This window comes from Rhinatrema bivittatum, chromosome 2 (genome assembly GCF_901001135.1).
Source record: "Rhinatrema bivittatum chromosome 2, aRhiBiv1.1, whole genome shotgun sequence".
Taxonomy (NCBI): domain Eukaryota; kingdom Metazoa; phylum Chordata; class Amphibia; order Gymnophiona; family Rhinatrematidae; genus Rhinatrema; species Rhinatrema bivittatum.
The window spans coordinates 378,408,330-378,431,289 of NC_042616.1; the positions used below are offsets into that span (position 1 = coordinate 378,408,330).

Consider the following 22,960-nt stretch of genomic DNA (forward strand, 5'->3'; position numbering starts at 1 on the left):
CGCCACCAAAACGCCGCGGCACGCCCCCGAAATGCCACGTCGTTTCGGGAACGTCCCCAGACACGCCCCCTCCCTCCCCGTTTCGAAAGCCCCGGGACTTACGCGCGTCCTGGGGCTTTACCTGCCGGATTTACGCGCGCAGGGGTTTTAAAATCCGCCCCTTAGAGAATAGCCATTGCCATTAGCAACGGTAACATGGAATAGACTTAGTTTTTGGGTACTTGCCAGGTTCTTATGGCCTGGATTGGCCACTGTTGGAAACAGGATGCTGGGCTTGATGGACCCTTGGTCTGACCCAGTATGGCATTTTCTTATGTTCTTAGGATACGGAGAAGTCACACAAAGACCCAAGTTTTGAACTTCAAAATACGGACTTTGCTGAAATGGGAATATTCCTGGAGATGGAACTTGAATACTGGGAGAAAATGGGAGAGGTGGAATTCCCATGAGCCAAATTAAAAGGAGCGATCACAAAGGCAACTAATCTTTATGTTGGAAAAGTAACAAAAGCAAGTGAAATAGGAAACCTATCTGGTTCTCAAAGGAGGTGGCTGATAAAATAAAAATATAAAGAATAGCGTTCGAGAAATATAAAGAATCCCAAAAAGTGAAACACAGGGGAAATTATCTGGTGAAACTGAGAGAGATGAAGAAAGTAATCAGGAAAATAAAATGTCTGTCAGAAGAAAGGATTGCCAAAGAGGTAAAGAGAGGTGACAAAACTTTTTTCAGATACATCAGAGAAAGGAGAAAGGTCCGAAGTGGTATAGTGGAACTGAAAGGTGAAAAGGATCAATGTGTGGAAAGATAATCAAATTTGCAGATGACACAAAATTGTTCAGAATACTTAAATCACAAGCAGATTGTGATAAATTGCAGGAAGACCTTGTGAGACTGGAAAATTGGGCATCCAAATGGCAGATGAAATTTAATGTGGATAAGTGCAAGGTGATGCATATAGGGAAAAATAACCCATGCTATAATTACACAATGTTGGGTTCCATATTAGGTGCTACAACCCAAGAAAGAGATCTAGGTGTCATAGTGGATAACACATTGAAATCGTCGGTTCAGTGTGCTGCGGCAGTCAAAAAAGCAAACAGAATGTTGGGAATTATTAGAAAGGGAATGGTGAATAAAACGGAAAATGTCGGAGGAAGTGACGTCATCCATGCAGATGGCAGCCTAAAACCGAGTCTCCTCTGACCATAGACAGCGTCGAGCTGCATCAAGCACTCTAACCAGCTTCAATCGGTGCCAAAACGCAAACGGGACAATATAAGACTTAACTGATGTCGAGCAGGCGGAAACCGCTTGATCTTAAGAAATACTCATACCATAAATTGGCGCTGGCTGGGGAATTGCTGGGAAGCAACATGGCGGCCGGAAATGAGGACGCTGAAGAATCGATGGCGGAGATGGCGGACGAGCAGTTAGATAATTCTGATCTGCCTACTAAGGCGGATATGAAACGCTGGTTCGAGGAACTGAAATGCGAATTAGCTGCTAATACAGCCGACATTCGCTCATCTATCGAGGAAATTAAAGGAGAAATTGCTGAGAACGGTCGGCGACTTTTCGAGGTGGAGACTAGGGCAGAAGCTAACAGTGAGGAGGTAAAAGTCAACCGTGATAATCTAACCCTTATGCGATCTGACGTGGTACAATTACAAGAGAAGGTCGAAGACCTTGAAAATCGATCGCGGCGGAACAACCTTCGGTTCCGGGGAGTGCCAGAGCTCCCGGATTACTTAGACTGTACTGCAGTGGTGGTACAAATCTGCGCCATGCTGCTTGCAGACGGGGCGACGGCCCAGATTTCGGCAGAGGAGGAAGAGATCAAGATAGTCCGGGCACATCGTGTTATGGGTCCGCGGGTTAATAATCTACCTAAGGATATCATTGCCTGCTTTCAGGACTATGTTCTAAAAGAAAAACTCGTGGGCATAGCTAGGCGACAAAACAAATGGCAATGGCAAGGACACGAGATAATGATCTTTATAGATCTTTCGCCGTTGACAATCAAGAAAAGGCGGGACTTTAAACCGATTACGGAGCTCCTACGGCGGGAAGAAATCCGTTATAAATGGCTGTTCCCCTTTGGGATGTCTTTTTTCGTAAAAGGAGACTCGTATCGTGTGAAAACTCCTGCAGAGGCCTCACAGGTTTTAATGGAGGCCGGTTATGGTGCGATCGCGGAGCTCCCTGTGCCCTCTAAGCCTTCCACACGTAAAGAAGATCCTCCGAGATGGCAAAGGGTTAACCGCGGGGACAAGAGGCTGAGGAGGAACCCGGAGAAAGAACCACAGGGCTGAGGCCCTTCAGGCGGGACACCACGCTGCCACTAAATGCCTTACAAGGGCAGAAGGAAATTGTGCCGGCACTGTGGGTAAACGGTGTTGAGTTTACCTGCCCTTACAGTTCTATTTGCTGCGTTACAGGTTAATCAGGACAGTTCTCTCTGAATACGATTATGTTATATACTGTTTAATATGTTTGAAATAGTGCCAATTGAATATCAGGTTTGCGACTGTTTACATTTTCTACATAGGAGTGTTTGTATGCTTACTTTGGAGTAATGTATCAGGTTATTAGCTGTCGGGGGGAGGCTGACTACTGCGGGAATGATTTTGTCCTCCCATATACAAACGGTATGGGCCTTTCACGAGGAACATGCTGTAAGGGGGGTGGGAAAGCGGGGAGGGGGAAAAGAGGTGGGATCACAATCCTATTTATTTCATCGAAGGGGAAATGCAAGATATTTATCTAGAGTGCAGGCTCGGTGCTTATCATTAGACGGCCTTCTGCCTGTAATGATTATGCCTAATATTAGATCACCATGACGACCATCAACATACTGTCCCTTAATGTTAAGGGGCTCAATACTCCCTTAAAGCGCCAGTCCCTTTTTTCTGATTTGGCCCAACAAAATATTATGATTGCGCTGCTACAAGAAACGCATTTAAAGAAAAGATATGAACGCTTGCTTCGAAATAGCAGTTACCCCGGGCAATACTGGGCTGCCCGGCCTCTAGCTCATAAATATCTAGGGGTGGGTATCCTTATCCATAAAGACTTGCATTATGAACATATAGCTTGTTACCCAGATCCAGAGGGAAGATATGTACTGGTCATCGTGGTCATTGCTGGCGTAAAATATTCCATTCTTAGTGTCTATGCTCCCAATGCTGCCCAGGATATCTTCTTGGATCGTTTATCTCAATTTATTGATCAGAGTGCAGAGGGGCATCTCTTAATTGGGGGGGACTTTAACTTAACTACTAATCCTAGGTTGGACAACTCTAATGGGCGTGCACAAAATAAGCGGAAGGAGCGCCTGAGTTTTCACAGCTTTGTTCGCCGTTATAGCCTAGTTGATACCTGGAGGGTATGGCACCCAAAACAGAGAAATTATACCTTTTATTCGAGAGCTCACAAGACATACTCCAGAATTGATTATCTTTTAGTAGATAAGAGCTGCTCTAATCAGGTTACTCAACCGACTATTGGGGCTATTACATGGTCAGACCATGGTCCAGTAACTTTCCAGTTGGCTATTTCGGCATACGACAAAGGCCAGAGATATTGGAAGCTAAATGATAGCCTGTTAGAAGATGAGGATTTCTGTGCCCTCTTGTATTCCGATATTCAGGAATATTTATTACTTAATGAGACTCCCGATATTTCTCCAACAACGCTTTGGGACTGCCTCAAAGCAGTCGTACGGGGTAAACTCATAGCTAAAGGGGCGTTTATTAAGAAACAAAAGCAGAGGGACAAATTGGAGACTATTCAGCATTTGCAAGGCCTGGAGCTCCTACATTCCAGAACCGGGGATCCTCGTATTCTTGCACAAATGGATAAATTGCGTATGCACTTGGTGGAAATTGAGGCGGCCCAGGTAGCCTATCAATTAGAACGAGTAAAACAGCTTTTTTATGAAGGCGGGAATAAGGCGGGGAGAAACTTGGCACGTAAGTTGAAGGCTAGGCAAGCCCAACTTAATATAGTAAAGGTGAAAGATGAAAAGGGGGAAATACTTACTTCCAATGCGGACATCAGGCAACGCTTTACGCGATTTTATTCTGATTTATACGCCTCTAACTCTCACATTTGTCCAGAAGCGATAGCCGAATATCTACAATCTATACCACTACCCCAAGTCTCGATGGCTGACCAAAAATTCCTAACACGCGATATTACGGCTGCAGAGGTCTTGTGGGCGATACAATCCCTGAAAGTGGGCAAGTCTCCAGGATTGGATGGGTTTAATGCCGTTTTTTATAAAATATTTGCTACCATATTAGTGGCCCCTCTGGTAAAATTATTTAATTCGTTGCAAGACCGGTGTTCCTTGTCCAGAGAGGCCAATTTGGCTGGGGTGACCTTGATAGTTAAACCAGGGCGCGACCCCACGGTATGTGGCTCCTATCGCCCCATCTCCCTGATCAATTTGGACATGAAACTTTTAGCGAAAATTCTGGCTCAGAGGCTTAACACCTTTCTCCCTGAGTTGGTTAATTCAGACCAGTCTGGTTTTATCCCAGGGCGGATGGCTTCAGATAACGTGCGAAAGACTGTCGATGCTATGTGGTGGGCGAAAACCCAGAATATACCTATGACGCTACTAGCTATCGATGCCGAAAAGGCCTTTGATTTTGTACACTGGCCATTCCTATTCCACACCTTGCGAAAGTATAACTTAGGGGATAAATTTCTAAGGTGGATCCAAAAATTGTACGAGGAGCCCACAGCTTGCTTAAAAATCAATGGGGGGTATTCCCCCTCCTTTGCTGTCCAACGGGGGACCCGGCAAGGTTGTCCTCTATCTCCCCTCCTATTTGCCCTCTTCTTGGAACCCTTTACGTTTCGGATTAGGAGTAACAAACACATTTCGGGGGTGCGGGTTGGTGAGTTTTCTTCCAAATTGTCACTTTTTGCGGACGATCTTCTGTTTACCATTACGGACCCCTTGACATCCTTACGGACCATTACCAAGGAACTTCATGCTTTTAGTTCAGTATCAGGATTCTCTATTAATTGGGAAAAATCTGAATTGTTAAATATCTCGCTAACCCCTGGGATGGTGACCCAGATCACACAACAATTTCCATTTCGATGGGCTAAGCAACAGTTAAAATACCTGGGGGTAAATTTAGGGGTGGGCGCTGATCTATTTCAATTGAATTACCCGCCCTTAATGGATAAAATATATAAAGATCTCGAGGAGTGGGATCGGTACCACATCTCCTGGCTGGGAAGACTGGCGGTACTGAAAATGAATATTTTGCCTAGGATATTGTACTTGTTTCAAACCTTGCCCCTAGTCATCCCTACTAAGCTCCTGGACAAATGGCAAAAGAGGCTGAACAAATATTTATGGAAGGGCAGGAAGTCTAGAATCGCCAAAGAGACCCTGTATTTACCACGGCTCCAGGGAGGCTTGGGAATGCCCAATCTAGCTAGGTATCTAGGGGCTGCTCAGCTTAAAGCGGCAGTTGACTGGCACAGAGCTAAGCATTGTAAGCCTTGGATACAACTGGAACAGGCGGCACTAGGGACCCTGCCTATAGATGCCTTATTGTGGCAGAAGCGGGCTACCTGGCGACCAGTGGTACAATTGCCCGAGACTGTAGAAGCCACCCTTTCCTTTTGGAACCAATGGAAAACAACCCTGGTGGGTACGCAAACTTTTTTCCATAGTACATATTTATTTCACAATAAAGACTTTCGGCCGGCGGGTAACCCACAGGCCTTCTCATACTGGATTAACCAGGGTATAACACAATTTGCACATGTTTGGGCACCAGGGGGGTTGCTCCCCTTTTCCACTCTCAGAGATCGACTCCAATTACCCATAGCAGACCAGTTTAAATATCTACAGGTTAGGCATTTCTTTCTAAGAAACCAAGTAGAGGGTGATCTGATAAAGGGTATACCTTCATTTGAAAATATGTGCCGCCACGCTGATAAAGTTGACAAACACATCTCCAATATATATGGTTTATTATGTGGTAGTTTTAACATGTCGGCATCTCATATCAAAGCTTGGCAATCGGACCTACAATGTAACTGGACCATGGAGGACTGGATACGAGTCTTCAAGGGGTTGCAGAAAGGGTTGATCTCAGCTCAACATATTGAGAATGGATATAAACTGTTTTTCAGGTGGTACATTACGCCCATTCATCTACAACATATTGTGCCGAGCTCTAATGGCTTATGCTGGAAGCGTTGCCGGGAGAAGGGAACTTTCTTCCATCTCTGGTGGTCTTGTCCCACAATACATCAGCTGTGGACTCTGGTATCTGCATGGATTACAACGATATTGCATATTAAGGTTCAGCTGACTCCATCGCAAGCATTGCTGAATGATGCAAGGCAGGATGGCTACAGATTTCACGACTACTTCATTAGTTATGTGGTGACTGCAACGAGATGCCTCATAGCTCAATTTTGGAAGGACCCAAAGGTTCCTACTTTACAGATGGTACAAGCTTCAGTCCGGAATCTGCATAGCTTGGGGCGTATTACCGCTTATAAGAACAAGTCACTTCATACCTTTTACAAAACATGGGGGTTATATGAACGTTGGCTGCAAGTCTATGATGGTTGAATGAAGGCCCAATAGGATTGGCTTTATTCATACTCAAGAGTGTTGGGACCGGTATAGCAAATTTGGGGGTTCCAGTAGATCCTGGTGATTTGAAGGCTCTATTTTCCGACTGGTGCGTCGGAAACTGCATCTATCTTGTGAATCACAAATTCTTCACCCTTCATCAATACATTCAAATTTGCTTTTTGGTATTGATTGTACACCTCTATGGGGGGAGGGAGGGGATTCAGGGGTCTTAACTCTATAATGGCATCTACTATTTTTACAGTATATTCACAATGATGGTTCATGTTTTCCATTTGTATTGTTGTTAGTGGATTGTGTAAAGGTTCTTATACTTTTGCCAATAAAAGATTTAAATATAAAAAAAAAAAACGGAAAATGTCATAATGCCTCTGTATCGCTCCATGGTGAGACCGCACCTTGAATACTGTGTACAATTCTGGTCGCCACATCTCAAAAAAGATATAATTGCGATGGAGAAGGTACAGAGAAGGGCTACCAAAATGATAAGGGGAATGGAACAACTTCCCTATGAGGAAAGACTAAAGAGGTTAGGACTTTTCAGCTTGGAGAAGAGACGACTGAGGGGGGATATGATAGAGGTGTTTAAAATCATGAGAGGTCTAGAACGGGTAGATGTGAATCGGTTATTTACTCTTTCGGATAGTAGAAAGACTAGGGGGCACTCCATGAAGTTAGCATGGGGCACATTTAAAACTAATCGGAGAAAGTTCTTTTTTACTCAACGCACAATTGGACTCTGGAATTTGTTACCAGAGGATGTGGTTAGTGCAATTAGTATAGCTGTGTTTAAAAAAGGATTGGATAAGTTCTTGGAGGAGAAGTCCATTACCTGCTATTAAGTTCACTTAGAGAATAGCCACTGCCATTAGCTTTTGGGTACTTGCCAGGTTCCTATGAACTGGATTGGCCACTGTTGGAAACAGGATGCTGGGCTTGATGGACCCTTGGTCTGACCCAGTATGGCATTTTCTTATGTTCTTAAAGGCACAAATATTAAAAAAAAATGCTTCAGTTTGGTTTTCACTAAGGAAGACCCAGGGCTAGTTAATAAGGCTGTGGATGGTGGTGGATTTGATGAAACCCCATTCACGGAAGAAGACTCTATGAGAAGAGCTAGGAAAACTGAAAGCCATGGGGCCTGATGAGATGCACCCGAGGATACTTAGGTAGCTCAGAGATGTGCTGGGGGGTTCGCTGAGTGACCTGTTCAGTAGATCCCTGGAAATGGGAGTGGTGCCGAGTGACTGGAGAAAGAGCGGTGGTGGTCCCGCTTCACAAGAGTGGGAGTAGAGAGGAGGCTGGAAGTTACAGGCTGGTTTAGCTTCTCCTCGGTGGCAGGAAAATTAATGGAGACTCTGCTGAAAGAAAGGATAGTGAACTTCCTACAATATGGTGGCTTGCTTGATCCGCATCAGCATGGATTCACCAGGGGAAGATCCTGTCAGACTAATCTGATTGATTTCTTTGATTGAGTGACTACAGAATTGGATAAGGGAAGAGTGCTCAATGTGATTTACTTGGATTTTAGTAAAGCCTTTGATTCGGTCCCACATAGAAGACTCATGAACAAAATGAGATGTTTGAGAGTGAGCGCCGAGGTGCTGGCATGGATTACAAACTGTTGGATGGATAGAAGACAGAGTGTGATGGTAAATGGAACCTACTCTGAAGAGAGAACAGTGTTAAGTGGAGTGCCGCAGGGATCAGTGTTGGGACAGGTTCTGTTTAACATCTTTGTGAGCGACAATGTGGAAAGGATAGAAGGTAAAGTTTGTCTATTTGCAGATGATACTAAGATCTGCAACAGAGTGGACACGCCAGACGGAGTGGAGAGAATGAGATGTAATTTAAGGAAGCTTGAAGAGTAGTCAAAGATATGGCAACCAGGATTTAATGCCAAGAAGTGTAGAGTCATGCATTTGGGATGTGGTAATCCGAAGGAACTGTATGTGATGGGGGATGAAGCACTGCTGTGCACGGAATAGGAGAGACCTTGTGGTGATAGTGTTTAGAGATCTAAAGATGACGAAGCAATGTGACAAGGCGATAGCTAAAGCTAGAAGAATGCTGGGCTGCATAGAGAGAGGATTATCTAGAAAGAAAAAGGAAGTGATAATCCCCTTCTTCAGGTCCTTGGAGTACTGTATTCAGTTCTGGAGACCGTATCTCAAAAGGTACAGAGACAGGTTGGAGGTGGTCCAGAGAAGGGCGACCAAAATGGTGAGAGGTCTCCTTCAAGACTTATGAGGAGAGGTGGAAGGACCTAAATATGAATACCCTGGAGGAGCAGAGGAGATATCACACAGTCCTTCAGATACTTGAAAGACTTTAATGATGCACAATCAATAACAAACTTTTTCCACTGGAATGAATCTAATAGAGCTAGGGATCATGAAATGAAACTCCGAGAAGTACGACTCAGAAGCAATGTCAGGAAATATTTATTCATGGAGAGGGTTGTGGATGCCTGGAATGCCCTGACGGAGGAAGTGATGAAGACAAAAATGGTGCAAGATTTCTACAGGGCATGGGATAAACACTGTGGATCCCTAAAGGCAAGGGGGAGGGGGATGAAGTAAGGCATGGTGGGGGTATCTTGCTGGTATGGCGGATACTACCCTTAACAAATAGCCTTCAAAATTTGATGCAGCTCCATCATTGCTCGCTGCTTCAATGGCAGGGGGAAAAGAGGAATTGGATTCAGACAACAAAGACAAAGGAAAACAAAGTCTGGGAAAACACATAAACGTGGGGGTAACTTGCTTGATGCGGTAGTTATTACCCTTAACCAAAAGCCTGATACTACACTTCTGATGCAACTCCAACATTGCATGTTGCTCTCTGATTCAACGGCAGGGAGGGAAGGAAATTGGACTCAAACAGTAACCAACGAGAGCCCTGACCTTGGCGGTCTGAGTAAGTGATAAGTATGAGAGCTTGCTGGGCAGACTGTTTGGGCCGTAGGGTCCTTTTCAGCTGTCACTTTCTATGTTTCTATAAATGAATAGCACTTTAAAAAGCCCAGAGGTCCATATTCAGCTGCTGTGCCTATATCCAGATAACTTAGCCTATATATTCAGTGGCATGGCTGCACCGCTGAATATATCCAGCTATTCTAAAGTTAGCTGGATATGTTTATCTGGCTTGTTTTAGAACATGTCTATGGGGCGACCAGAGTTAGCTGGACAAATATCGAAGTTAGCCAGATAACTTACCCAGCTAACTCAACTCCTCCCCATTACACCCATTGCCCTCCCACCACTTAGCTGGATAAGTGTTTATCCAGCTAAGTGACGGTCACAGATTGCAGCCAAATATTTAAACATGCCATTTAACCAGATAAGTCAGAACATATCTGGCTAAATGGTGCTGAATATGGACCTCCCTATGACCAGAGATATTTCTGCAGTATTAATTGAGGATGAGAGCATTCACCTGATTATTTGGTTATGCCTGCTGGTCAGCCCTTGAACAGTTTCTTAAACAGAAATGAATCCATCAAAAAATAGTGTTTGTGTTCTGTTTCCCTTTTAAAGTTCATAATTATTTTTCCATCTAGCTATCTAATCAGTGGAAGTAGAGTCTCTTAAGGATATGTAAAATGGCACAGCGTTAATGCCTGGACTATGGGGGGGGGGGGGGGGGGGTGATGAGTGGGGCAGCTGCCCTGGGCATTAGCTCCAAGGGAATGTTGTGAGCAAGGCAGCTTTTACTTATGGGTATAGCATGAGGCCCATTGCATGAGTACACAGAGCTCGACACTCCCATCCATCCTTAATAATGCTATTGACCGGTGCCCTAAATCTCAGGCAGCAAATAAAAGCCCTCTGCTTCCTGTTCCAGCCCTTCCCTTCCTAGTCAACCTACAGGAAGGAAAATGATGAGCCTGGAACACACAGAGCAGAGCAAAGAAGGGCCACTGTGCTCTGTAATCTAGCCACTCTGGGAAAGGGGTAAACCTGTAGCAGACATTCCAGAGCAGAAAATAGCCACTCAGCTCCCTAACTCAGCCTCTGCTCTCCTCTTGTTCCCTTCCTCTTCCCTTCTGTTTGCATGGAACAGTAAGGGAGGTCTGAAGCTGGAATGACAGCAGAGCAAAGAATAATTCAGTTTTTCTCTGCAAATTTCTAATTTGTGGCCACTTTGCATTTAGTGAGGATCTTTCTTGTATGTGTGTGCGAGACCAAGGTGAGATATTCTGTTAATTGGAGACTTATTAATGTTTTAGGATCTGGTGGAATATTTGCAGTATTAGCTTTTCATATAGACCTGTTGCTGTTTGAATTCTGGTAATTAGTGCAGGTTGGCGTGATAGATTTGTGATTTTGGTTGAGTGGTTTTTGCAAGAATTTGTATTAATTCACAGTGGTAATGGAAGGAATTTTTGTCACTGTAACTAAATGACATCATAATTAGAATTTTTTTCCTATCGCGAGTACTAAGGGGAAACAATCTCAGTTCAGCCCAGCCATCCATTTCCGAGATTTCCTTTAACCAAAGCAGTATACAGTAGATTTCTTTTAATTCATAAATATGTTTGCGTTTTTTTTTTTTAAGTCTACCCCCAAATGCCATAGAAGACACATTCATCAGACATCATAACATGATTTCTTAAACATCATGTGAATTTTCAAAGTCGTTACACATATAAATGTAGCATATTATTGTAGCAATTTTCAAAAGCCATTTACCCACGTTAGGTTTTACTCGTGCTATATGCACTTATCAACAATTCAATAGCGTATATTGTAGCAATTTTCTAAAGCTCTCTTACATGGGTAAAGTGCATTAACTTGTGTAAAACTTAGTTTTAAGCTTGTAAATGCTTTAAAAATCAGGCTGTGTGTGTATAAAATAAATAAATGTGTGTGTATATATATATATATATATATATATATATATAGCAAAACAAGCCACACTGCCACCTATCGAATTTCCAGGTATATGTACAAAATATTACAGAGTAACACTAAAGATTTATTGTGCAACTCCAATAAATTTTTTTTTTTTTACTACTTTCAAACAAATAGCATGTGCAGTATTTCTAAGGAATTTAATAAAAGCATTTTCATTTGAAAAATTTGAAAGTAGCATGTGTGTCTGTGTATGTATGTGGGTGTAAATATACAGTTGTGCTCTTTAAGTTTTCATGCTCTTGGCAGAATTTGTAAGATATGTAGCATTTTAAGAAAAAATGAGTGATCAGACAAAACACATCTGTTATTTTTAATATGCTTCAAATTAAACTATTATGCACCACAGAATATCCCAATCATTAAACCAATCATAGTAACAAAGGAAATAATAAAATGGTCCTGTTCAAACATTTGCATACCCTTGAATGTTTGGGCTGATAATAAACACTACATTGACACACACAGGTTGAGATGGCAATGAATGGTTAGGTATTAGGGTTGCCAATTGGCCCCAGATTTTCAGGAAAAATTTATCCAGTCCTGCTTTTACTCCCTTGCATGCAGGTATTTATAGTCTTGCTTTTCTTAGGGAATGCATATTGAAATCAGAAGAAATCCAGCATGCAATGAGATAAATCCAGGACTAGAACAACCTGTTCTGAAAATCTGGAGCCAGTTGACAACCTTATTAGGTATCCACACCTGTGCCTTGTTTAATTGTAATTAGTGCCTGTGTATAACTAGTCAATGAGTTTCTTAGCTCTTGAGAAACCCGTGTGCATTTTATCAGGGCTGCCATGACTTTGGTGGTTACTGAAGCATGGGGAATGCAAAAGAACTGTCAAAGGATCTGCAAGCAAAAGTAGTTCAACTTTACAAATCAGGAAAAGGATATAAAAAGATATCCAAACATTTGAAAATGCCAATCAGTGCTCTTCAAACTCTGATCAAGAAGTGGAAAATTATGGGTTCTTTTAATTCCAAACCACAATCAGGTAGACAAAGAAAGATTTCAGACACAGCTGCCAGGAAAATTTGTCAGGATGCAAAGAAAAACCCACAAGCAACTTCTACTGAAATACAGGCTTTTCTGAAACAAACTGGTGTGGATGTTTCAGCATGCATAATAAGGAGATACTTGAACAAAAATGGGCTGCATGGTGGAGTTGCCAGAAAAAAGCCATTGCTGCACCAATGCCATAAAACATTCACAATTCACATTACTCTGTAATATTTTGTACATATACCTGGAAATTCGATAGGTGGCAGTGTGGCTTGTTTTGCTATATATATATATATATATATATATATACACACATTTATTTATTTTATACACACACAGCCTGATTTTTAAAGCATTTACAAGCTTAAAACTAAGTTTTACACAAGTTAATGCACTTTACCCATGTAAGAGAGCTTTAGAAAATTGCTACAATATACGCTATTGAATTGTCATGTAGGCCTAAAACTTGATATTGTGTTAAAATGATCTTCTGTGTCATATCTGATAAAGAAGCGATATGGAAGGACACAAACCAAATGTTCCCATGAGGGTTTCAGCTGTGCTTTGAGCAAAAGATCATGATTGCATATAATGCCCATTTGAAAGCAAGTTTGACCACCTTCGAAGGATATCCTCTGGCCATAAAAGTAGCCTGTAAACATTGAGCCTTGAACTTCTAATCTACAGAGGAATCACAAGGTATTCAAAGCTGGTTGTTTAAGTACATATCTATACTGGTTTTAACTTACCTGGCTAAGTTATACGTTATATTCAGTGGCATGCTATGTCGCTGAATATACATGTATATATGTGTGCATAAGTTTTACCAGCTAAGTTAGACCTGCTGTATACCAGTTAACTTATGCGGCTAAGACTGAATATTGCTACTTAGTTACAAAAGTTATGTGACTAAGTCGCTGTGCCCAGATCCGCCCACAACTTATACGACTAAAAAGTTAGCCATATAACAGGCCGATATAGTAAAGTACTCGCTATACCATATTTAAATGAGGGGTCTCACTAAAAAGGAGGCGCTAGGGACAATAGTGTGCCTCTTTAGCAGCGGAAACCCAGGAGAGATGGCTGTCAGTGGGTTTGGAAAATGGATGCTCAATTTTACTAGCGTCCGTTTTCCTAACCTGTGCACAGCCATGGGTTAGGAAAATGGACCCTCATAAAATTCAATGTCTGTTTTCCTAACCTTACCCGCTGGCCCATTTAATAAACATTTTTTTTTACCTTTTGGTTCCTCCAACTTAATATCGCCACAATATTAAGTCAGAGGATGTACAGAAAGCAGTATTTTCTTCTTTTCTGTACACTTTTTCTGATTGTAAAATGTGCGAATGTGGTGCACATTTTTTGTCTGTATCCCAGGAGAATAGTTAATAGTCTCATCAACATGCATTGCATGTGATGAGCGCTATTAGTTTTGTGAGGGTTTGGATGTGCTAAACCCCTTATTGTATAAGGGGTAGTGGACACGCGTCCAATATGCTCATCCAACCGCGGGTAAAACAGTGCGCTCAGCTGAGCTCACTTTAATGTATTGGCCTGTAAGTGACTTATGCAACTAAGTAGTGCTGTTGAACATAGGCGCATATTGAGCAGCTCACCACTTGGCCACATAAATTATACTTATGCAGCTAAATAATGCTGAACTTTCTTTGAATATTAACAATACATATATATACTGTAGAAAACAAATCATGAACGCTCATGACTTAACTAAATATTAGAAAACATTTTAAAAATATTAGAAAAATTATTCCATTATACAAAAATATTTAATATTGCCTATACAAAAACATAATTTACAAAGTGTTATACTAACAAATTATGTAAAATAAAAACTTGAACTGCCTTTTGAAGAATGCCTTTAGAAGAATTCCACCAATAGCATTCTAATATTTCATAAATGATTCTTATAGAATGTGCCGTACCTAATTGAAATCTTATCTATTATTTCATAGTACTACGTTACCAAGTTAACTTCAGATTATTTTAACATGTATTACTCATTTGTTGATGGTTGAACTTCCTATGTACCTCTTAAATGCGTTCGTTATTTCCTTAAGCGTTTAAATGTTATTCTTATGCGTTCTATGTAAAGGTTGTGCCTTTGTTTCTGGCCTTCCCACTGTTCCTTGTAAACCAGTACGATGTGCTTATGGCTATCGGTATATAAAAATGTTAAAATAAATAAATAAATAAAACAAAATGTCGTAAAATGAGCAAATGATCCAATTCAAAACTTAAAAGTTTTAGTATTTCCTACTGTGGACATGACTGAGTTTCCACAATATTCTTTCAAAATTACGAGTAGCAACTCTTCATTAATGCTGACCTCATTAGTTCTTCAGTGCCTTAAAGGCTAATATGTAAACATCTCCTCTCAATGTTTCATATTTAAAAGTATGATACCCAGTTATGTGTTGATACAGACTGGTAGTGGGTTCGTAATGATTGTTGAGTTTAATTATCAAGATCTCGAGGGGAAGCAAATAAGCCTGAAAGTTTCAGGGAGTGGTGGTGGGGTATGCAAGGTCGAATATTCACCTAGGACATTGGTTCCCAAATCTATCCTGGAGGAACCGCAACAAGGGTACAGGATATCCACAATGAAAATATATGAAATAAATTTGAAATGAAGGCAGTGCATGCAAATTTAACTCATGCATATTAATTGTGGATATCCAGAAAACTTAACTGGCTGGTGGGTCCCCTAGGATAGATTTGGGACCCATGACATAGGTGCTTAATGCCCTTGCCACGAGTGCTGCCCTTAGTGCAAGGCTCAACAATGCACTCACACCAACCCATACAGCCCAAGAGGAGGAAGATGCCTCACACCACACTTGCATGGGCCGGTAGAAGGTAGAGGCATGCTTTCAAAGGCCACATAGAGTGAAAAAAAGTTAGAGATGCGCTTTTATTGGCCCAAAGAAGGATGCAGCATGTGGCTATCCTTGTGTCAGATGACAGAAGCCCAGCAGTATTAGATTAATAAGGGAGGAGGGAAGGAGGAGTATGCTGAAGTGATGGCTGTCAATATGAAAAGAAAAAACAAGGGAGTCCTCCACAAACGTTTGCTTCGGACCCTTTACATGGTCAAAGCATCCCTGGTCTTCTGTGTCTCCTACTGGTTGTGGTACCAGCAGCAGCAACGAGAGAAAATCAGTGCAGGTCCTGTGAGTTGGTGCACATTCACAGACTCTTCCCTGCCCCTGCTTCTCGTATGGGTTTCCTAGGCATCAAGAAGCCTGTATTTATTTATTTAAAATCTTTTCTATACCATCGTTAAGCTAGAAGCCGCAACAACGGTTCACAATAAGGCACATAATTTCATGTTGCTTAAATGTGTTAAATGATATTAACTAAACAGGTGCCATCAAATACTGTAACATAGTTTCATATTAAATATTACTAGTGGGTGTGATAAAACATGTCTACTTCTATCTATAACAGCTAAAAGATAAAATAATACTTAAATCTAGTCCTTTTGTGTTGAAATAAAATAAAATACACACAATTCGAGTAAGATGGTGTCTGTGTGTGGGAGTTCTGCTGACCACATCCTACATTACCCTGGATTCTACTTTCCATTCTCTCTGAGATACGCTTGCTTAAATAGCCATGTTTTTAAACTTTTTCTGAAGGTTTTGATGTCTCTTTGCATTCTGATTTCTAAAGGCATGGTGTTCCATATTATAGGTCCTGCAAGGGATAGGGCCCTATCCCTTACTTGAGTTAGTCTAGTTGTTTTTACTGAGGGAATAGTTAGCAGTGCTTTGTTTGCTGATCTCAGGTTTCTAATAGGGACATGTACGTGAAGGGCTGTGTTCAGCCATTCTGCCTTTTCATCATGTATTAATTTATGTATGGTGCATAGAATCTTGTATTGTATTCTTTGTTCAATGGATAGTCAGTGTAGTTCAATTAGGGTTTCGGTGATATGATCTTTTACTTTTACCAGTTAGAATTCTTGCAGCTGTGTTTTGTAGTACCTGTAGTGGTCTTATCGTGGTATTGGGTAATCCCAGTAGAAGGGCATTACAGTAGTCCATGCTCGAGAAAATTAGTGCTTGTAATACTGAATGGAAGTCGTTTGTTGTTAATAGTGGTTTAAGTCTTCTAAGAGTCATAAGTTTGGCGTATCCTTCCCTTACTTTTAGAGATATATGTTGTTTCATACTTAGTTCCGTATCGATTATCACTCCAAGGTATTGATGTGAGAAGGAGGCCGGTCTGCCTCTGGAGCGCATGCTAGTTCACAAGCCCCGCATAAATTTTGTTTCAGGTTGCAATGCATCAATCTTAAGCATTGTGGCTGGGGAAGAAAGAGCTAGGGTGGAGTGTGCAGCCACTGGTTAGGTCAGTGTCAGAGAGGGAATTGCTGCTGAGCAAGTGGGGGGGGGGGGAAGAGATGGACAAGGGTTGGAGGGGCTGCTGGGCAGAAAGGGAAAGAGAGAAAAGGCTGCTGTATTGGAACTGCCACCACTGGAAGGACAATCATGCCTTCTCTGCCAAGGGTAGAGCGCTGTGCCAGAGAAGTCACTGGTAAGTCTAGGTGGAGAGAGCATAATTCTGAATATATGCTGTGGGCACAATAAAAGGTGATTCGGAACAGCACTGTGAGATGGATTGCCCTAACTGGCCAAAGGAAAATAGCTGATGTCATTTGTACAAAGTTAACCATAATTAATAGATTTTACCAAATGTTAGCTGGGGTGTGTTTATCTTGTAGCTGACACCCAGAGTAGTAGAGATCCCTCTGAAGTATTATGGCGAATTGTCTACCTACAGGTGAAATCTGCTGACAACAAGGGCTGAATTTAACCATGTTGTCATCCAGCAGGTCCAAACAAACTCATCTCTTTAGCTCAGAAGAGTTTTATCATTGAGCATGTGCAGGAATCCCTACATGCACATTGCCTCATAAGCTCCTCAGTATTTGTTTTCTTCTGAACTTTGGTATGGATGTGTACCCTCTCTCTCTTTCATTTTCTCAAAATCTACTTTTGCAGTCTTTACTTTGCATGTTGCCTTGATGAAGAAGCACCATTTGAATCAGTCAGCAATGCAAAAATATCAGCTCTATCAGTGCACTGATCCTCTGACCATCAGTTCAATGGCCATCGGCAAAGAAGCCCGGAGCACAGTCGATGCCATTGATGCCCTTTGTGACCCTGGTTCCATTGGGCCCCAATGGGACTTCTTCATAGTTGCCCTCTTTTCTTTTTTGATGCATTTATCATTGTCTCGCCTCCTTTCCCAGATCCCTGGCCCTCCAGGGCCCCATCAGTGTCATCTGCCTGGAGTACTCAGCCTGAGTTCTTCCTTCTGCATCTGGAAACTCCGAATCCTATCTGCTTCAGTGTGCCCTTGCACTCCTTGCGACCCTTAATGCAGGTATCCCAGGAGGAGGCCACTACTTGGAATCCAATGCATGCTTCTCAAGGTGATAATCCTGTATTGGTCTCAAAGATGATGTCTTTTCTTGAACTGCAGCCCAGGAGACACAACAGTCCACAGACTACATCACAGAACTGGTGAAGATGTTTTCTCCCAAGGCAAGCAGGATGGTAGTCCTTATATGTGGGTGACGTCACTGGATGGAGCCGTATCTCGGAAAACTTTTCTGTCAAATTTTCTAGAACTTTTGACTGGCACACTGAGCATGCCCAGCATGCCATAATCCCTGTAGCCACAGGGGTCTCCCTTCAGTCTTTTTTTTTTTCCACACTGCAGTTTGCCTCGCGGTTAGGAGCTCTGTGAGAATTCTCTCACTATTTTTCCTCACAGAAAAACTTGAAGTTTACTTCACAAAAAAGTTCCCTCATAGGGGTCTCCCATCGTGACATTTTTTCGTCATTCACTGAGTAAATTCCACAGTCTTCGGTCGGTTCCTGCTCCCCCTTTCTTTGTGTTCACAGGCCATCGACTGTTTTTGCGGCCCCTATTTTCCATCATGGCGACGGGTTTTCAAAAATGTCCGAAGTGTCCCCGTACCATGTCGATTACCGACCCGCATGATGTCTGTGTGCTGTGCCTCTGCTCATCACACAACGTTCGTCGATGCCCAAGCTGTGCTCAAATGACCCCGAAGGGCGGGCGGGCTTGCCTGGACAAAATGGAGTCTCTTTTCAGAATCAAGATAACTCCATCGACGTCTGCCCAGTTGTCACCGGCAGGAACATCGAAAACATCCATCGACAAACTTTGCCGGAAGCACCAAGGCAGCAGTGACCATCCGTCACCGACATCTAAGACATCGGCATAGTCTTCCTCGGTGCCGGAGAAGGACCAGACCGAACACTGAGGGAAACACTGGCACCAGCACAGACGCGATTCCACTCCCGTTGCCGGCACCGACACCGCATCGATGACGATCGAGCCAACTGCGAAGAGGACACGGGTAGAGGATCCTCCAACCTCCTCTACCCGAGATACCGAGGCGATCCCCACAGATATCGGTGCCGGGTACTGAGCCTCCACAAACACCTGTGGAGGTGCCAGTAGTGCCTAGCCTGCCTCCCCCTGCAGCTGTGTTACCCTTACCAGCCTCAAGGGAGGAGTTGGACATGCTTGTCCAACAGGCAGTCCTTGATGCCTTCCGGAACCTACAGCTGCCATGGAAGCCGGCCCCCATACTGTCACAGACACCGGAGCCATCGATATTTACACCGCTACTCGACCTCCTGGACACACTCATCGATGTCCTTCCGACCCAGCCTGGGCCATCGATGCCGAAACAACCTATTGAGTCATGGAAACCCCAATACCCATTCCGGGGCCTTCGGAAGACGAAGGTACGGACTCCAGTCCTTTTCCAGCACCTTTTCCACTGATGCCGGAACCGATTCCTGGTCCATCGGGGTTCTCGGGACCGAGACACCTACGATTCCCCTCGATGCCATAGATGCCACCGAAACCTTCATCATGCCACCGCATCCTCCAAAGAGGCCATCGAGGGATCTGTTGATGACATCACGTCCTGCAGTACCAGCTCATTTCCCTCCCTTGGGATCTCAGCCAGAGACCCCATATGACCCATGGGAGGATGTTGACACCAACACTTCTACGGAGGACATACAGAAGAAAAGAGACGGTCTCCCCCATAAGACCTTTACTAATTTTATAAAGGAAATGTCAGAGACAATCCTTTTTATTTATTTATTTATTTTGATTTTTTATATACCGATATTCTTACATAAAATGTAAATCAAACCGGTTTACATAAAACTGTAGAAGCAGGAAATATACTTCCGTTGTCTGATACAATGAACATTTATAATTTAACTTATTAACGAGTCTAAAAAGTTGAGAAAAGGAAAAAAGGGTTAGTTAAAAAAGAAAAGGAGAAAAAGCATAGATAAATAAATATTAAATAAGGCACTAAGGATTGCACGAAGGGGTGCACAAAGGGGAGAACCCCTTTGTCGCACCCCTTCGTCGTGGAGAAGACACACATCATAAAACATTGGAAATCCTCCAATTTGTTGATGCTCCCAAAGAAATTATGGCTATTCCTGTCCATGAGATTCTCTTGGATCTCCAACATCGTCTATGGGAGCACCCTTGCACTGTCTCACCAGTAAATAGGAAGACAGATACAACGTATCTAGTCCAGCATACTCCAGGATTCCAAAAAACACAACTACCCTACCGCACAGAAAAAGGCCAGGAGACTGCGCCCTCACTCTTCATCTCCCCCTGGAAAAGACAAAAAATTCCTGGATATTCTGGGTCGAAAAATCTTTCAGGGTTCTATGCTAGTGTCACGCATTGCTGCATATCAACTTTACATGACACAATATCAGAGGAATCTCTGGAAGCAAGTTCAGGGAACAGCTGACTCTCTTCCCCAGCAACAAGATAACCTCAACGCCAAACTACACAAAGGCCTTGAGGCTGGATAGCATGAAGTAAGGGCTGCTTACGATTCCTTCGAGACTGCTTTTCGCTTATCAGCAACAGGAATCAGCACCAGAAGGTGGTCCTGGCTTACGGCATTGGACTTGCGAACTGAAGTCCAAGACAAGCTCGCTGATCTGCTGTGTACCAGAGAAAATCTATTCGGCGACCAGATACAGGACACAGTGGCTCAACTGAAAGACCATCACAAGACCCTGTGTCAACTGTCCATGGTTACTATGAAGGCTCCCTCCTCTGCAAGAAGGACCACAAGAAGGGACCCCAAAAGACCATTTTATCACTCACACAGGTACTACCCACCTACATCTCGCGTGAGAGAAACCAAACCAAACCACCTCAGAGAGGACATCCACGACAGCCCAAGCCATCCAGGCCTCACGCAGCCCTGCAAATAGGCCAAGCCTCTGGATTTTGAAATCTATCCAGAGAACAGCAGCCACTCCACAAATCCAAAACTAGACTTGCCAGTAGGAGGTCGAATTCACCACTTCATAACCAACTGGCTCAGCATTACCACAGACCAATGAGTTATATCCATCATAACCCAAAGATTCCATCTAAACTTCCTCATGGTACCCCCGGATTCACCACCCAATCCACTGTGGATGCAAAAAGATCACACAACCCTTCTAGAGTCAGGGCTGTGGAAGCTGTTCCCTGGGCACAGCAGGGCAGAGGGTTCTACTCTCGCTATTTTCTCATTCCAAAGAAATCAGGTGGCCTCTGCCCGATCCTAGACCTCTGAAATCTCAACAGATTTCTGCAGAAAGAAAAATTCAGAATGGTGTCCCTGGGCACCATGCTTCCCCTTCTGCAAAAAGAAGATTTGAAGATCCAGAGAACAGAGCCAGACGCTTATGCTCACATTCCAATATCCCCACGGCACCGCATGTTAGCGCTATCGGCCGCGGAAGACCGCGACCGGGACCGGGTGTCATGGCCGCCGGCCGCGGTCGGCCGCGACGAAGAACGGACCCGGAGTAGCAGGGGACTCACCCGGATTACTTAGGTGGAGGCCGGGGATCTGCTGGACAGCCTGCCCTGCCTGTTCGCGTCTTCACCGCCGCCTGTGCCGAGCCGGCAGCATGGCTCCGCGGCCAGCTGACTAATCCCCCTGCTCTCCTTAGGGCAGCGCGCGCGACTGCATTGCTATTCTTAAAGGGGCCATGACAGGATGTGTCATGGCTCCCTCCACAGCTCCTCCTTCCGCTTCCTGTACTTAAGGCAAGGGCTGTGCATCCAGTCCTTGCCTTAGTATTGAGGTTCCTGCCTAGAGTGTGTTCCTGGCTCCTGGTTCCTGTTCATCATCCCGTCTCCTCTCCTGCTCCGTGGACTGATTCTTGGCTCGACCTTGGTACGGCTTTGGACCCTTCTCCTGTCTCGACCCTGGTACGGCTTTGGACCCTTCTCCTGCCTCGACCCTGGTACGGCTGCGGACCTTTCTCCTGCTTTTCACTTGGACTGGATTTGGATCTCACTGGTATTTTGAACTTTGGACCGGACTTGGACTTCTCTTGAATTCCATCCTCAAGACTGTCACGACCTGCTGGAGGCGCCAGCCGTCTGGAACCCACGACCTGCAGGAGGCGCCTGCATCCAGACCTTCTACAGTCCTCAGAGGAATCGCCTAAGTCCCAGCGGCCGGACCCCTAAGGGCCTCTCCTGGGGGGGTCGCGTGCTTCCAGGGTGAAGTCTTCTAGCAAGAGTCCTAGGTGAGCAAGGCCTTGCCCGTCGACGGTAGTCTTACCGCGATATAAGGGCCCACATTCATAACAGAATACTAAGGCCATGGACCCGGCGGAGACCTCGGCTCACCAAGCCATTCCAGGGTTGGCTCAGAAGGTTATGGAACAACAAAGGATTCTGGAATCCATGGCATCATCATTAGAACGAATGAACGCACGTATGGAAGCCATGGCAGCTGCTCAGGCCGCCGCTGCTGCCGTACCAGTGTTGGTGCCAACCCCTGGCAGATCCACAATTCCGTTACCTATACCTCCACGCTACGCGGGAGATCCCCGTTTGTGTCAGGGATTCATTGATCAATGTAATATGCATTTTCAACTTCAAGCCTCTTCGTTTCCAGACGATCTTACTAAGACCACGTACATTTTGTCACTGTTGGAAGGAAAGGCCCTGGCCTGGGCATCTCCTTATTGGCGACGATCAGACCCCATCCTGCAGAACCTTAAAAAATTCTGGGAACTTTTCGTTACAATTTTCGATGATCCAGGACAACAGGTGGTAGCCGGTTCTAAATTGCTACAATTACGACAAGGTAATCGAGCCCTCGCAGACTACACTATCGAGTTCAGAACTTTGGCCTCAGAACTGCATTGGGAAGAGAACTGCTTACGTTCTATATACTTAGAGGGGTTGTCGCCAAAAATTAAGGATGAGATGGCGGCTCGAGAACTACCGAAGTCCTTAGACGCTATCATCAACTTAGTGAACCGGATA

At 43.8% G+C, this 22,960-nt stretch overlaps 1 protein-coding gene across 3 annotated transcripts in view; it reads left to right on the forward strand.

Annotated features, from left to right (window-relative positions):
* Positions 1-22,960, forward strand: part of ELP2 (elongator acetyltransferase complex subunit 2) — a 751,239-nt gene that overhangs the window by 632,678 nt on the left and 95,601 nt on the right. The window lies entirely within an intron of this gene.